This window comes from Ceratosolen solmsi, unplaced genomic scaffold (genome assembly GCF_000503995.2).
Source record: "Ceratosolen solmsi marchali unplaced genomic scaffold, CerSol_1.0 scaffold10, whole genome shotgun sequence".
NCBI classification, from domain to species: domain Eukaryota; kingdom Metazoa; phylum Arthropoda; class Insecta; order Hymenoptera; family Agaonidae; genus Ceratosolen; species Ceratosolen solmsi.
Window position 1 is genome coordinate 17,268,956 of NW_011948412.1, and position 17,271 is coordinate 17,286,226.

The window sequence follows — 17,271 nt, forward strand, 5'->3', positions numbered from 1 at the left end:
TTACGTGACAGCTTACTCAATCACTCTATTTGTTTTCTTTTTCTAGTCTGCTTCGTATAATATTTACCATAGTAAATATAGCAATTCTATTCCAATCCAACTAATTTAAAAAAATTTTTTCAAAATCTCTTTAGATTATCAGGTATCAAATAATTTTCTTTTTAACGTGTCGGTACATTGATAACGTCGGAATTCCTTCTCGCAAAAGGAACTTTGTGCCGTGAGATTTCGATCCGAGAAGCATAATGCCGAGCGTGATTGTGAGCTGCCGGAAAAATCGGCAGGAAAGCGAGCGAGCTTAGCGCATCTCACTGACGAATTCAATGTTTATAATTCTGTAGGCAGATCGATACTACACTCACCGGCTGATAATTACGAACACATACGAGTTGCGGTGGCAGTGGCCGTTCGATTGCTGGACGGATAAAGGGTGATGGAGGTCGGAGGGGGGTGGGAGTGGGAGTGGGAGTGGTTAGACATGGCGTTAGGGGTGGGGATGATGACGGTGTGGAGGAGGCGGGCGGAGGTTCGAGAAGAGGAGTGGAGCGAAGAGTAGCGGCTTGGAGCGGCGCGGTGCAGAGCGGTGCAGAGCGGTGAGGAGTGGAGCGGTGCGATGAGGAGAGGAGAGGATAGGAACGGAGTGGAGTGGAGCGGTATGGAGAGGATTGGCGAGGAGAGGAGATGGAAGAGAAGGAAATCGGCGGCGCTCGTACTTGTGGCCTGAGCATTTATACGGCGACATCGACCGACCTCGTGTATTATTCTGTTATCGGTGTGCGCTGTATGAGCTCGTCCTCGTAGACGGGACGAACCGATCTTTTTTACATCCGTTATTTATCACGGTGGTGCGCGTTCAAGGATGCAAGGACGTCGATAGAACAGACCTGTTACTTTGTTACAAGGACGTCGATTTTCTTCCAGGTTGGATATTAAAGTTTCACTCCTTTCATCTATTCTCTCTCTCTCTCTCTCTCTCTCTCTCTTTCTCTTTCTATCTCCCTCACTCGTCCTCTCATTTATAATTTTTTTTGTGATTATACGCGTGTATTCTATATAGAAGGGCTCTTCGTTTCGTAATATGATTTTATTCAAATCATAGTCTCCTTTTTCCAATGTACAATACGCGTAGGAAGATGTGTTACCGATGTTATGGATCTGCATTTACCAATCCGTATCAGTATATCAAGATCGTAGTTTTATGAATTTTGCAGTTTATCAAAGTAGAGAATAGAATAAAAGTGCACATGTTTAGTAACGTGATTATGCAAGTAATAATTTTTGTAAATTATACGAACCGTGAGATATGCACGGCTTGTCTTCATTTTTCAGCAAAAGCAAAATATGAAGTAATTAGATGAAATCGGTCGAATGTTTAGTTTTTGATAAATAGTACCACTTTATGCAGTGCGATATATAATAGTTCAATTTATTTAATATATTAATAATACGTGTATTATTTTACATAATTAATGTTACAATAGGAATAATTATAAAAATTTTAAAATGGCAAAACGCATGTTTATAGTAGTAAAGCCATGGTATCCACAAAACATCGCTTGTATTCATTCTGTATTTCAATATACACTTGTAATTTAAGTTTTAATTGACTCAATCTAAGCAATATTTTCAAGAGATAGAAAAAATTATGCTACGCAAGTTAAATGAATATATTTTGATAATATTAAATCGACAGGTTCGAAAAATAACAGGATTTTTTAACATATTTTAATAAATTTTTGAAAAATATGTTATAAGATTTTTTATATCATAATAATTCTCATTTTACCTTATAACATTTTTAATTCGTATCGCGTATTTATTGTACGATTTATTTATATTTTTTAATATTTTTTTACTTATATTTATTTAAATATTATATAATATTATCTACTATATTATTTCTTAGAATGTATCGCTTTCGTCTGATAATGTTTTAGATTTACTATAATTTTGATTGGGTCGTATTACCAAGTAATCTTTTCGTATCTCATTAATAAATCAATATTATATTTGAAGTATGGTAAACAAATTTGTCTTTAGATAGCTGTTTAGTATTAATATTTCATTATTTTTTTAATAGTCATTACAATTAATTTTAAAAAATAAGTACGTATATTGGTGTGTAAATATAGCTATATGTATATATATATTTTTTTTTAGTTATGTTTTTTGTTATAAGTTAAATTTGATCAGATGTAAATATATTGTATATAAATATAAACAATAATTTTGATGTAAAATACCAATTTGTAATAATTGATTATTTCGAATATAAAGTTTATGTGCTACTAAAAAATTAATTATAGTAAATAATATTTCTTTATTTTACTATATATTTTTATTTATTATATATACTTTTTATTTTATTAGTTATATACGTCATTGCCTGTCTATTTTTTTTTCAAACTTCAAACATAATATAGGTACGATAGATGATAATTTTTGCAAGAAAACGAAATGACAAAGTACACCTGAAACTTCAGAATAAAATACAGAATGTGCGATAAAGTTTTTTAAATATGAGATACTTAATATTTTAGTGTATATATTTTTTTCCGAGGCTATAATGACCTTAAAAGGACTTTATTTTTAATATTTTTATACTTCGTTTTATTCATTTTGGTATTCCTTGTAGGCATAGACATTTAAAATTTTTTACTTATAATGCATTAATTTTTTATTTATGAAATTGACATTTTATTAGTTTGTATTTGAAATATTTTAGTATTAAATTAAATATTTCTTATTTTCAAATTAATTTATCCTTTGATGTATATAATTACTTTATAAATGGAACAATATCTTTATTTTTGAATGTCATGAAGTAACTCATTATGTTGTATATATATATATATATATATGTTCGTGTTACTTCAGTAGATTGAAATTTGTTTCTGATTCATAAAATGTAGGAAGACAGTATTTAATTTATATTTAATAATTAATTACGTTATTAAACGTAAACTGTTAAGAGTTTTATACAAATAAAAATTTCTAAATTTTATTATAACATTTTAGTTTTAATTTTCAATGTGTAATTTTATTTTTAAATTTAAAATTTAAAATTATTAATTTAATAAATTATATTTAATTATTCAAGGTTATTATATTTCCATATATATATATATATATATATGGCAATAATGATAAGTATGTATATACGAGGTGTTGAACTATAGAGTTAATATCACTAATTATGTACACAAGGAAAATATTTTTATATTTATTTGCATTTACACACATACACACACACACACACACACACATACACACACACACATATATATAAAAGTTTCATTATAAGTTTAAATATAACAAAAAATGTATAAGTTAAATATGTACAGTATTTACGTTTTTAACTAAATAAACATAAGTTGAATATTGAACATTATTGTATTGAAATATAAGCAAAAGACTACAATTAATGTACTTTATTTGCCAGATGTAAATTTTTTACTTGTATATATGTATTAATATAAGAAAAATAATCGGCATATGTATCTCTTTGTTATTTGTAACTGTACATGTATACATTACAATTCGGAAATTTATAAAAATTGAATAAGAAATTAATTAAGTATAAATTATAATATTAAAACATGTAACAGAGCAGTTAATTATACATTAATATTTTCACAAATATTATATAGGTCATAGAGAATCCCAATCAGCTGAATATAATATCATTTTAATAAATATCATTGGTGGTCTGGTCTAATAAACTTGAAAACTTTGACGTAAGAAAATGTAATAAGTTTGTTTTTATAAACACATATCAAATTATTTAAATAAATTAGTTTTTGCTTTTTGTTCTTTTTATACTCTTTAATATAATGCAGTGTATGAATAAACGGTATAATTTGTGAATGGCAAGTTTTTTCCTATTAAGAATTATTTATGTAATATTTTAAAAACTAATTAAAGTACAAATCGAACGGGAAGCGTGAATTTTTTTATCTAAATCTTGCAATTATAACGTAGTATGAATGTAAAATTATTTTAAAATACCTAAATTATAGTGTAAATATTAATGAATGAATGAAGTATTTGTAGTATGAGCTTTTCAGAATTAAATCAATTAGTTCAGCTGATGATAATCTAAAATTTGTTAAATAGATTGCGCAATCGCATAAAATAGCGTGAAGTAATATGACTTAATTTTGCTTGTTCATGATAATTTTAATTTTGTCCATTTAATTACTATATTGTAATAGCTTAGGAATTAAAAAATTTTATTTTTATCTCTTTTAATGCAAAAAACAAATTAATTAACACCCTTGTAGTTTATGTACTTGAGAAAATAAAAATTTATTTATATTAGTAATATTGCAATATTCAGAGTGCACATATAGCTAAATCAGTGTGTAATAAGTTATATTATTTATTAAGGAAAACATTGAAATCACATTAATTTTAATACAAACCGCAGACAAATACTTTTTGATTTAAAACATTTAAAAGTATTAAAAAAAATTTTATCAATAAATTAAAAAAAAGTTTTTCGATTATGTTATTATTTATAGTTATTATATTAGTGTTCGAATAATCAACAACGTATATATATGATAAAACTTGCTGTCAGGTTTAAAAGAAAAGTAATTTTTTGGTCATAATACAATAAGGTTCTGAATATCTGAATAATATTTTATTTGCATATTAGATATTTGAAATTTATGCGTTCATTTTTAGCTAAGAGAAAAGTATCGTATTATCTTATATTAACAAATATGATCGATATAATATAATATTCTATTATGAATATATGGAATATAAAAATAAAAGCAAGTATATAATGCGGGGAAAGGAAAAAGTTTGGTAGCATAAGAAATGCGAAGCAAAGCTGCGATTATTCGTTCAGGAATTCAAGTAATATAGGAATTGCACAGAACATTTATAACATTTGCAAACGATAAGATAGATATTTTTGTTCATAAGTTTCTCTTTAGATATTTGATAAAAATGGAACATGATCGATAATTAAAAATTAATGTATTGGAAGGATATGTCAATAAGAATTTAGAATTGATTGTAGATATTGTGTTTCGGTTTGTTTTAATACTAGCAATTCTAATTTCATTTATTAGTATTTAAATATTCGGCGGCCCGAATTTAAAAAAAATTGGAATGTAATTTTTGTTTATGTATCAAAACTAGTATATTTATTTATATTCATATAATTTCAAGTAAACTTGTTATTGTAAATGGGCAAATTGTAACGAATTATGCTGGGCAATTTGTGCAAATTAATTATCTGCTCTCTAAGATTTACATTAAAATTAATCCTTAGTTTTCCTTATATTCTAATAATAATTTGAGATGAAATTATCTGCGATCGTTCGTTAAAAAGAAAAAAAATAAATAAAAAAAATCGTTTCCATTACTAAATATAAGGATGAATGAAAGAAACTCGCATCCAAAAAATGCCAATGTACATAAGAAATGCCAAAGACATCGGATAAGGGGAACAGGAATTCGTGGTATTTGCTTACGGGAAAAAGGAAAAACAGACGAGATAAGGCTCAGTTACGACACGGGGCCTTTGTATGTGTTCTCTTGTGCAATCAAAGATGAAGATCCGGTCGGATGTGATTTTTCGCATTCCTTTGCGATACAGCGCCACCATATCAGGATATTTGTAGTTGGCTTTTTCTTGCTCCTCTTTTGGAAAATCTTTCGGACTTTCATTTATATTCTTGCTTTGTTCTCTAAAGTAAAATATTACTCATTGTTTGTTGCTTTTATATCTGCGCCTTCGTACATTATACTCACGAATCCTTGGTATCTACCATTTACACCGGAAGGTGTAAATCTTGAATTTTTATATTCATAAGTTCATTGCCACGCAATAAAGCTCTAATTTCAACCAAAGTTTGTACTTTTAAATCGAATAGTTTTTTTTTTATAATTTTCACTTTACTATTTAAAGATACAATGATACAACGATGCGCGTAATTTTAATGTATAGGCACATTGGCACATGGAGTGCATCTTAAATACGTATTAAATCTTAAATAAGTATGGCTTAGAAATGTAAAAAAGCTGGTTATATGCTTATTTATCTTTCCGGTGCATCCTCTTGATCATCTCTTTTTCAATGAAAATTTAACATATCAACGATAGTATTAAAAAATCAGCAACTCTATGGTTTCGAATCTTTTAATTTAAAGACATCTTTCTATCTCTCCCTCTTTGTTTCACATGCCTTTTCTCTTTCTCTCGTTTTCTCTTTCGCATTGATATTTTTAATCCACGACTGACAAATCTTTTGTCATCAAATTTGCATTGCTTGAAGTCCTAAAGAACTTGCATATCATCCATGCAAAAGATCCATATTATTTTCCTGAAGTTATTGCTATGATCATAAAATTTTAATTGTAAATTTTTGGTGGAATATTACAAATACAAATTAAAAAAAATTTTTGCTCTACAATCGAATGTTTAAGATATAATATTCTATATTCATTAGATATTGCAAGAACTATATTGAAATGCTTATAACATATGTTGGTAAAAAATAAAGATTAAATAAAATATTTATTGTACAAATTTCGTTATCATTTAAAGATCAAAAATAATTATGAGAATGTATTTTCAACATTTCGAATATTTTTATTATGATAAATTGATATTTATTTGTAATTAAAATCAAAATTTTAGTACACCACGTGTCTGTTTATACGTTCGACATATATATTTAAATTATATTAATACTTATGTAATATTCTATAATAAAAAACTTGTGTTAATTTCGTATTAGAAATTTGATAAAATATTTAGAGTTACACGAAGTTACTTCCCGTAACAACCCTCTAAAATTAACGATTAAAAATAAATTTATTGTACTACAATTGTACGCGTGAATTATGTAATTACAAAATAGTTGAGAAGATAATTTGGTATAAATAAAATTTGTTGAAATTAAGTATTATATTTTTCAAACAATGGTTCAAGCTAAATATGAATTTTAGAATAATAATTGTATAAAAAATGTATACATATATATTATTATATATGCGTGAATAATTATAAATGCAACTGATATTCTTGAATAACGTATTCATTAAGAAAAATGAAAGGATCAAGGAACAAAGAATTTTTCACATCAAATTAATTAAAACGCAATTGAAAATTCGTTTATTAATAAAATAGATGCTTCTAATTATAAGGATAAAGAACGGAATCTTATAATTTTTAAGCGTAGCATTTAGCAGCATTCGCAATCTTAATTCATTATTCCAGTGTTTTGGTACTAAATGTCGGAGCACGACTATGGTGTCATTATAGCCGATGTGACTATGACACCCAATGGCGTCACCATAGTAATTGTCGCGGCACCGCACGACATTAAAAGTCAATTGCGCTACTCGGGCGTACAGCAGCACTCGCGAGTTGCTCAATTTGACCGTTCACCGTTGAATATTTCCAGAGGCTCAATACTACGTGCTCAAAAAATGTTTCGGTCAGCCAACGCGTGTGAAAAATAATTCGCACAAGAAGAAGAACTAGAGAGAGAGGGGGAGAGACAGAGAGAGTGAGAGAGAGAGAGAGAGAGAGAGAGAGATATAGGGGGCAGCCGTTAGCAGAAAAGTGGCGGAAAATTCTTGTCTGACCAAAGCGCGCGCTTTACTACTAGTCACGCCGCCTCGACGTCACTGCTCGCTTCCCTTGCTCCGGCACCCCGAGAAATTGGTACAAGTGGCCGGGATTAATTAGCGTCACGCGGCCATCGATTGCTTTATTTATCGCGGGCACGAGCGCACTCCCGTTGCACAATTGTTAGCGTCTCCTTTTTCTCGTTTGATCGTGCCCTGTGGTCGGAATACGTTGTGCAATGTCTTTACACCGAGCCCTTAAGCTGCAAGGATTCTATAACGTAAACATGAAATGTCCATGGGACATTAATAATATACGGCCGAGTCTATGTAAGGAATCATGTGAAGAGTGACTTAAAAATTGCTCCTTTTTATAACGGCACACACTATATACGGCTAATGAGCTTCCGGAAGATATTTGGGATTGGTGGTGCCGATAATGATGTTATCGATCGATATAAACGAAGTTGAAGTAGAAGCTTCAACTCGTAGTCGATCAAAGTATCGAATTCTATAGATCTAAAATAAAATAAAAAACTTGCATTTATTTTATGAAAATGTAAATTTGAATTTTTATGGAGCCAATGATATATTTTTTGGCTTACTGTTTTAAATAATATTTTTATGTAATACTTTGCTCGTCGAGATATAAATTATATGTGCGTATAAAATTGACGATTTGAAAACATTATAATTTTACTCCGCTGAATTAGTTTTGTCTTCGAAAATTTCGATCTACTATTATTTATAATTTAAAGCAGCTTTTGTATTTGTCATTAGTGTTATTTAAACTGGCGATAATTCATTATGAAACAGTCAGTTACGTAATGATTAATAGTATAGACTGTCGCTAGCTTAAAATTCATTAAAAATTAAAAAGTTATAAATATCTAAATGTGCAATATGATGTGTATAAGTTGACAATGCATATTGTTATGTGAGTAACCGAACGCTGAAACGTTTTCCGACAGTCGATGAATATTAATGTTTGCAATATTTCATTTGACACGCTTCAAATCCTAAAGTAAATTAGTGATTTCGCAATTCTCCGAATGTGGCGGATGTAGATTTCAGTACGTGATGTATACTATTTTATACGTTGTATGAAAAAATAAAGGAGCTTAAATAAAAGTTATAACACCTTCCTAAAGTGTCGATGAAGCCATTGCTTCATCTATATAAGCCAATACTTTTAATTAACTAATATAAGCCAATACTTTTAATTAAATTTCCAAAGGAAATCATCACCACATTACACTGACAACTTACACGAAATTCTCAGTACTAAGAATTTGCCCGACCCTCGATACTGGTAATCCATCAGTGATGGACGGGGGTTGCGAAACCACTTTGGACTTACGTGAGCGAGTATCTACGTAAGCAAATTGGATATTGGCATACTTGATAATCTAGTAATTTGGATCGATCTACGACATCCTTTACTATTGCAGTATGGACCGGATTTTTTTAATGCTGTGCTCCCGAGGAGCATGTGCTCCATAATATGTTGGAAGTGCTCGTACGTGCGTATATGCTACTCGGATTCGGATATTGCGAATATATTTGTCTCCCAATAATACGATGAAATTATTTAAATTACACATTACAATTCATGGGAAGTAGACAATAATATCTTGAAGTTCAACTTGAAGATAATCTTAATTATCTTCGGTTTTAACGAATCCGTTCACTTTCAAGTGACGAATGCATATGCCTGTACCTTAAATTTTAACATTGTCTTCGTCTGGATACGTCTCGACGATTGTCAATTTATTATTAATAAACATTAGATAAATAATTGATTGAAATTAGATAAAACCATAAACTTGCGAACCTTTGAGGTAATTCTAAGAAGATTTTATTGAATCCATTGATATTAAATACTTCGTAAGTAAACCACGAATTTGGGTGCATAAATTACTACGTTTATTTAAAATCTTCTTTCATGATTAAGTTAATAAGTTGTGGCAAATATCTTTATAGTTTATATAGCTTATAATAAAAAACTTTATTAGAAAGCGTCAATTATAAAATGCTTACACTTACGGTCATATAATATTTTACTACTTTCAAATCGTAGGATATTCACTATGTGTTCAGTTGATCAAATTTATAATAAAATTATAATTATAATAAAATTATAATATAATAAAGCTGATGTACATTCTAAAAAAAATAAGTATTAAAAAAAAATCATAAATATCATAAACTCTACTTTTACAACAGTCTGTATGCGTCACATACTCAATAATCTAACGACTTATATATCTTTCATAATTGTGCAAAAATATTTCCCTAACCTATTTCTTACAAATTGTAAAATTATTTGCGCCGATGCACGTATTGTATTTGTTTTGTTTCAATGATAGTTGAATTCTTAGTTATTTATGAAATATCCATAATATTAATGTTTTTTTTTTATTTTATGGTTAAATTTTCTTTTTGGTAATATCATTCTATTATTTAATGTTGCATAATGTGATTGATCAGTCATTGTATGTATTTGTAATGAAAATTTTTAGTGATAATAATTAATGAATAAAAAAATGTGACAACTGAAATAAGTGATTTCAAATAAAATAAAATCTTATTTGACTATGTTTCTGAAGATTATCGTATAAAAGATTGTTTTTCTCCAAAATACGCTTTGGATTTTTATTAACTTGATTCATGCGATCAGATATATTTAAATTGCATAGTGCGTTCACAGTTCTACATTTAAAATAATAGATTATGTGACTAGAAATAATCGTAAAACAGAATACATCTTATGAAACCAATTATTCTACGTATTTTTTAAATCGAAAAATCTGTGCAGTATTAATTTATAACGAATTAGCGTTAACGAAAAAGTTTTATCGATAATTATAAAACACGCTGATAATATATATATATATATATGTATATAATTTTTTTTCACTATGATTTTTATTGCTTTTTGCACATTTACAAATTTGATATTAGTTTATAATGCTGAGAGCATCATAATTATTTATTACAATATATTCTTTATTTTGTACAATACTTTAAAAAGCAATTAATACTAAAATTAATTGATTTAATGATTAGATAAGTTAATTGATTTTTAATTATTTAATTGCATACTTTTTTTAATAAAAAAAATCATATATTACTTGAGAAACATTTCTTAATAATTAAAATAAATATTTTCATAGATTTAATGTTTAAAATTTTCAAATATGATTGTTTTTATATACTGTCTCTAAATAATTTCATAAATTATTTCGTTATTGATAAAACAGTTTAATATGTCACAAAAAAAAATTCAATGATTATTTATTCTAGTCGATTAGTTTTTCATTATTATACAATATTATTTTTTTTTCATCAAAATTTTGTAAACTAAATGTTAGTGTTAAAATCTATTTAATGCTGTAAATAAACAATAGCCTAACCTTCAAGGATTATAATTTTATTGTCTCAATTTAAAATGTATTTTGAATACATAAAAGAAATATGGCCCGTATAAATTCTAAATAATAAAATTAATCTCTTTTGGTCACATCATTAATTATATTTGAGAAAAGGGGAACCAAGTGTAACAAAGTAAGTGAATTTTTTCAAGTATATTATTAAATATTATGAATAAGTGTGTGCATTTCGCACGAATGCGTGTATAAATATGTACACGCATACGATTACAGATTTTTCAATAACGTTTCACCTCTTGAATATAAAATTGGGTAATTTATATACACAAATACTTTTGTAGGAACTGATATATCAACATACCAGCTTGTGCATGATTTATTCAATTAAAAATGAATAAATATGCATTCCATTATTAAAGATACATGTACTTATTAATTCTGTAAAAGATATTTACATGTCACAATATATTATTATTGTAAAATATAAGTAATAATACCGGAGACATAAATTAGAAACATTTATTTTATTTTTTTATCTGTGCTGTTATTATTGTTTTCATCTTCTGTATAGCCATTCACCAATTCTTGATTCATGTTGATTTGTGTAGTATAATGTGATTTCTTATAATTTCTTATATTTATTTTATATATTTCTTATAATTAGATGGTCAAAAAAATTTTAGTAAAATAAGTTGATAGTACATTGTACATAATTAGTATTACTTTTTTCTTTTTCTTTTATTTCTGCATTTGTTTGAAAAGAAATAATTATTCATGTTCTGTAATATTCTCATTGAGTTTCTAGAATTTATACGGTTAAAAATTATTGATACTATCAATTTTTCATATATATAATTAAAAGTATTAATTTGATATAGATATAGAGATATCTCTTATTCGATTAAAAAATCTAAACATGTTTTTTGTGTACACGTGCCAGAAATTTACTTACAGTATTTACATAAGATATGTATTCTCGAATTCCTGCCTTTGTTTGAAATCAGACATTGTTATACTTAATTGTTTTTTTTTTTTTTTTTTTTTTTTGGTTATAATAATTTTTATATAAGCATACATTAAATATGTGATTATTTACAAAATTATGATATGCCAAATATTTAACTGTATATAATAAGATAGCGAATGTTCTTTTTATGTAATAATCATTGGCTAATAAATTTTTATGTTCTCACTGCTTCTTTGAATTGTTCGTTACTGTAATGTTCAGTCGTTTAGCTATCAGATACCGTTACTATGTCAAGATCGATAAATATTTAGTAAAACGTAAATGTTTGTTAAAGTTAAATAGAACAATTGTTATCGAGCTTGACACCTACTTTAGCAATGTCCTAATTGGCATAAAGATTATTATCTATTGTCAACAAAAACTTGGTTATTGTGTAGTATAATCATATCTAAAATAATTCAAGCAAATAAAATTTCTGATAAAAAAAAACAACAAAAGATAGAAAAGTGACGTAGATATTTATTTCTACACAATTATTAACGGATTTTCCTTTTGCTATTTAATCATTTCTAATACACACTGACAAAACTATGATTTTATCATTTTGAAAAATAGCCAATGAATAACTATTATTAATAACTACAAGTTCAAAATATGTATGTACTTTGTAAGTATGTTTATGGAATACTTTGCATCTAAAATAAAACAAAAATAATGAAATCCTTACAAGCGACGAATATTTATTACAATCGATTAGTATAAGCACTTATAATCAATCAAAATTGCTTTTATGTTAAATAATCAAAATAATATAAACAAGTATAATATGCGTCTGGTTTTATTAATGAATGATTGTGTGTTATCTAATAAATCTGAATGAAAAACAGAAATAATAGAGAAGTTTATATTTGATTTAAGAAAGTAAGCCTAAAATTAAAAAAAAACGATAAAGTGTTTAAAATTATAATTCCACAATTTTTAAATCTAATTCCAAAGATTGGGAATTGAACCGAAGGAAATTGAACTCTCCGGTGTTTTGTTCCATTTCTATTTTGATAATTTTTCGACATCAGATTCATTAAAAAAAAAAAAACTAATTAATTTATTATCAGATTTTAAATTAAAGAGTTAAAGTAAAGTAACAAGATTGATTGAATATTATTATTAAATAAGTTTTAGTATTAGTATTTGGATATCTAAATGGATATCTAAATTAAAAGATTCATTAAGTACTAAATTTTGGGAAAAAATAACCGACGTCATTGTCCGTACCAATATAAAACTTTAATAGGTTATCGAATCGCTTTAGTATTTTGTTGCAATTTCATAATAAAAAATATTGTTTTTTTTTATGTAAATGTGTGTTGAATTATATTGAAAACTTTTTCGCTTTTCTCGTAAAAAATAAACATTAATACTTTTGTTAATATATACAATCAAAGTGCATACAATCTCATTAATAAAACAATTGTATGTACAATATAGTTTTACTTTAATTCAAATCAGTTCCAAGATTTTGTAATAGAAATCTATTTTTGTTAATAACAAAATTATTTAACAATGAACTTATGTAGATTTATATCATAGTTTCTTTACTGATTCTTTGTTTATGGGAAATTTAATTTCGAATGTCGTAATACCCTATTTCTATTCAGTGGATTGGGACAAATTACTTTAATAACTATTATTTTATAAACTATGTTTAATAAAGTATCTATCTTGAAAATAAGTATAATAATTCGTTTATTAAAATGTACTAAATTTGTTAATGATAATGTTATATTAGAGCTGTGATACTATTGTTTGAATTTTTCAATGGATTTCGCAAATTTCGGAATATTTCTTATTCCGATTGAACCGCATCTTCTGATGTCACGATTAAACATTACATAATTAATAGTGAATTCTTGGCGAAAAAAGCTGAATTAATTTTTAGAAATACAGCGAGATTAGCGAGGTAAGATATATTTTATCTTATCTTTCCGCATCAATTTAAAAAATGGCCATTATTTCTACTTCTACTGTTTTTAAGAGGCACTGTTTCATATAAAACGTTATCAAATCCACCGGATGGAGCTCGTGAAGAATGCGAATTCTTGGAGAGAAATCTTTGCTATAAAATTTACAATCTTTCGCGGAACATCTAAGTTGAAACATTATAATTCATAATGGAAGTAAATTTATAAGTGTCATAAAATAATTCTAATTGATTCGTATGTCACATTTAAATGAGTAATTTGTTATTAATGAGTTAATAGTTGATAATTTAAACTTTGAAAATTATTATATAATATATAATGTGCTCGCTGGGGAATCGATAGGTAATATTAATAAAACTTTATCGTGCTGTAGTTGGAGATAATTTTTCATTATTATTTCATTATTCTAGTATGTCGAAAAGCTCATTAGTTATTCATCAATTCATCAGAATGGACATTACATTTATAAATGCTGTAAATCACTCAAAGCGAAGAGGCCTCTCAATCACAATGTACTTTAACAAAGGACCTTAATGAAATTATTAACACTAATAATCAATTGCCAATGTAATGGAAGAAGTTTTATGAGAAATTGCGTGAGTCTCATGAGTACTGCCTATACTAATCGACTAACTCGGCTCGTTCGGATATTCTTTGCCGCGCATATTACTATAGGCTGCATTCGCATTTCCGAGCGCTTCTTGCCGACATCTACGTGACAAAACGCAGATGATGCGCCTACGGTCGCCCGCAATTCAAGTGTGTAAACACTAATTACGGACTTCCCGATCGTCTCCTCGCTTCCGCCGCGCGCCAATCGCGCCACACCCAGCTATGCCCCGATTATCAAATGCGAAATGTCGGAGGCGCGATCGAGGAGGGAATCGAGCGATCGCAAAGCAGCCCGTGTGTACGCGACACCTCGTAACCGAGGATGACGGCATCGCGACTGTCACATGATCGCACACGGAGTCACGGACCCCCGGCCCGACACTCGGAGCGCACGCGCCCGCGAATCCCCACGTGCTCTTGTTTATTAGAGTCGCGTCGATAATCGGCAGTGCGCGCGCGCGTGTCGTCGTCGTCGTTGTCGACATTCCCTACCCCCGCTCGCCCACTCACTCTCGTTTCTATGTTGAAATGTGTGCCATTGTGTCACCCGTCTACCCCAAGCGCTACTTTTCCTTCGAAAAGATTCCCGAGATGGGGAGTTAGCACGCACCTGCCAGTGATTCCGTTATCATCTTTGCATCTCCGGAATGTATGCACACGAGCAGCGGCCCTCATTGGATAATCGAGTGTTGCTCGAAGTCCCCCGGCTATTCGGCAATTTTTCACGCTAATACGGTGCATTCATGTCCTGGGGCCAAGCCAAAACGGATGTTGTTATGATTTGGACAGCGTTCTCACTTGCGCCGCTTCTTGGCTAACTGCTTTTAATAAATGCTTGCAAGAGCAATTGCCTTGGATGATTCAACTCTATATAAAGTAAGATGGGAATTAATTATTCGCTAGTCATCACCACTCTTATACTTTAATTTTCTAAAACGAATGCGCGGGCTATTGAAAATTACGAATATTCTGTCCTTCTAATTATTTATCTGTGTATATATATTGGAGTAGGTGCACTAATTAGACCTTTGATAAGAACAATTCTTTGCATAAATTTATGAAATTTAGTGATACTATCGATCGATTCATTCCACATACAAACATAACGCTGTTTACGTTATTCTGCTGTTAATTGCGCATAAAGACCAAACGTTGCACATCATATGTGGTCTATTTGAAATTTGTCCATTTGATTGGATTTATCGATTCGATGGTCGAATTCTTTTTGTTTAATTGAAATATAAACGCAAATCGAGATGATTGATATAAGAGATGCGGTCGATAAGACGGTGTAATTTTATGAGATAACCATTTAATCCGGATTTCATTGTGACAATGTCGAGACGAATTTCGGAAGCTTTGATGTTTTATACGCGTGAATAATTGTTAAATTATATTCGACATAGAGAGTGCCTGGAATAATACGTCACTAATGCCAAATACGTCACGATCAATTATTTCGTATTATTTTTCTTATAAATCACAATCTAAAATGAATAAAAATTGATCGCTCTTTGTATAATCTTGGATCACGTGCACGCGAAGAATATTGATAAAATTTCCACAATTAAATGAGTATAAGCGCAAAAGTCCCCATCCATCGTAAGCCAATTGGGAGAAAAACGAAATTCGGCGATTAGCGATTTACGAAATAGGTTGGCCCTAATACGAAACTAATATTTACCCTGGCTTTTGACATATATTTTTCGCCGACAGGGTCGATCTACTTAATGGAAAGAACGAAAAAATAAATGAATGAAATTAATAGATAAATAAATAAACAAAATTTTTTAAAAAATGGCAAAAGAAAACACAATGTTTTCAATCTAGTTCTAAACGAGATGTGAATGGCTTGTTCTATATCGTCGTTATGATGTGTTATGAATTCTTTGGTGAGTCGACGGTAGTTAAGGAATTTCTTCCTCATACTGTTCGTGTCTTAATTACGTTGTAGTTTCTTCTAAGTGACTTGACTAGTGATAATACATTTTCTCATTCTAACAGGACCGTTTTTCTCGTTCTCATCATCGTCACGCGTCTTTTTGAGTCAAATCAGCCTTTTTCTTTATTTCTATTACTCCGATGTTGTACTACGTCTTAATCTCAAAATATATCGTATAATTTACACCCAAGCGAATTCTATCGTCGAATACAAAATAATATTTCATGAACGGCAAATTACGCGATAACGCGGCCTTATCGGTGTGCGCGCTATTCAAACACGACAAAAGCAATTCATTCGACGACGATCAAAACGTTAAGCGAACCGATGATGATTCTAATGATGAAATAAATTTTTATTTATCTTGATATTTAACTTCATTATCAAGCACTAATCTTATTATTATATTACTAAAGTTTGAAAGACAAGAGCAATAGATTTACATTTTTGTCAAATTCTACGGCTGATTTGCTTCATTACGACGGTATTTATTGCATCTTTTATGAATCTACGCATTCGATGATTTTCTGTCCTGGATCTTATTGGTTGAATTACGAATATTATTGTAATAAGTGCTCCAAGGCACATTTTTAACGTGATTTTTTACAAGTTTTGTTGACAGCAGCTACATTTGATTTTGATAATCATTTTATTTTTATAAAAGTAATTGTCTTACTTATCTCGCTGAGTTTCAAATAATAGATCGTGTTTTCATATTCTCAATTAATTTTTTTTTTATGAACCACAATTAGGCGGCATTGTATCTTTAATTTAATAACAAATCCAG

General features: G+C 28.9%; 1 protein-coding gene across 1 annotated transcript in view; it reads left to right on the top strand.

Annotated features, from left to right (window-relative positions):
• The first annotated feature begins 767 nt into the window (after window positions 1–767).
• Window positions 768–17,271, top strand: part of Esp (Epidermal stripes and patches) — a 27,070-nt gene continuing 10,566 nt past the window's right edge. The window contains exon 1 of the mRNA XM_011498227.1: window positions 768–921. The gene's annotated coding sequence lies outside the window, so the exon portion shown is untranslated. The remainder of the gene's footprint in view (window positions 922–17,271) is intronic.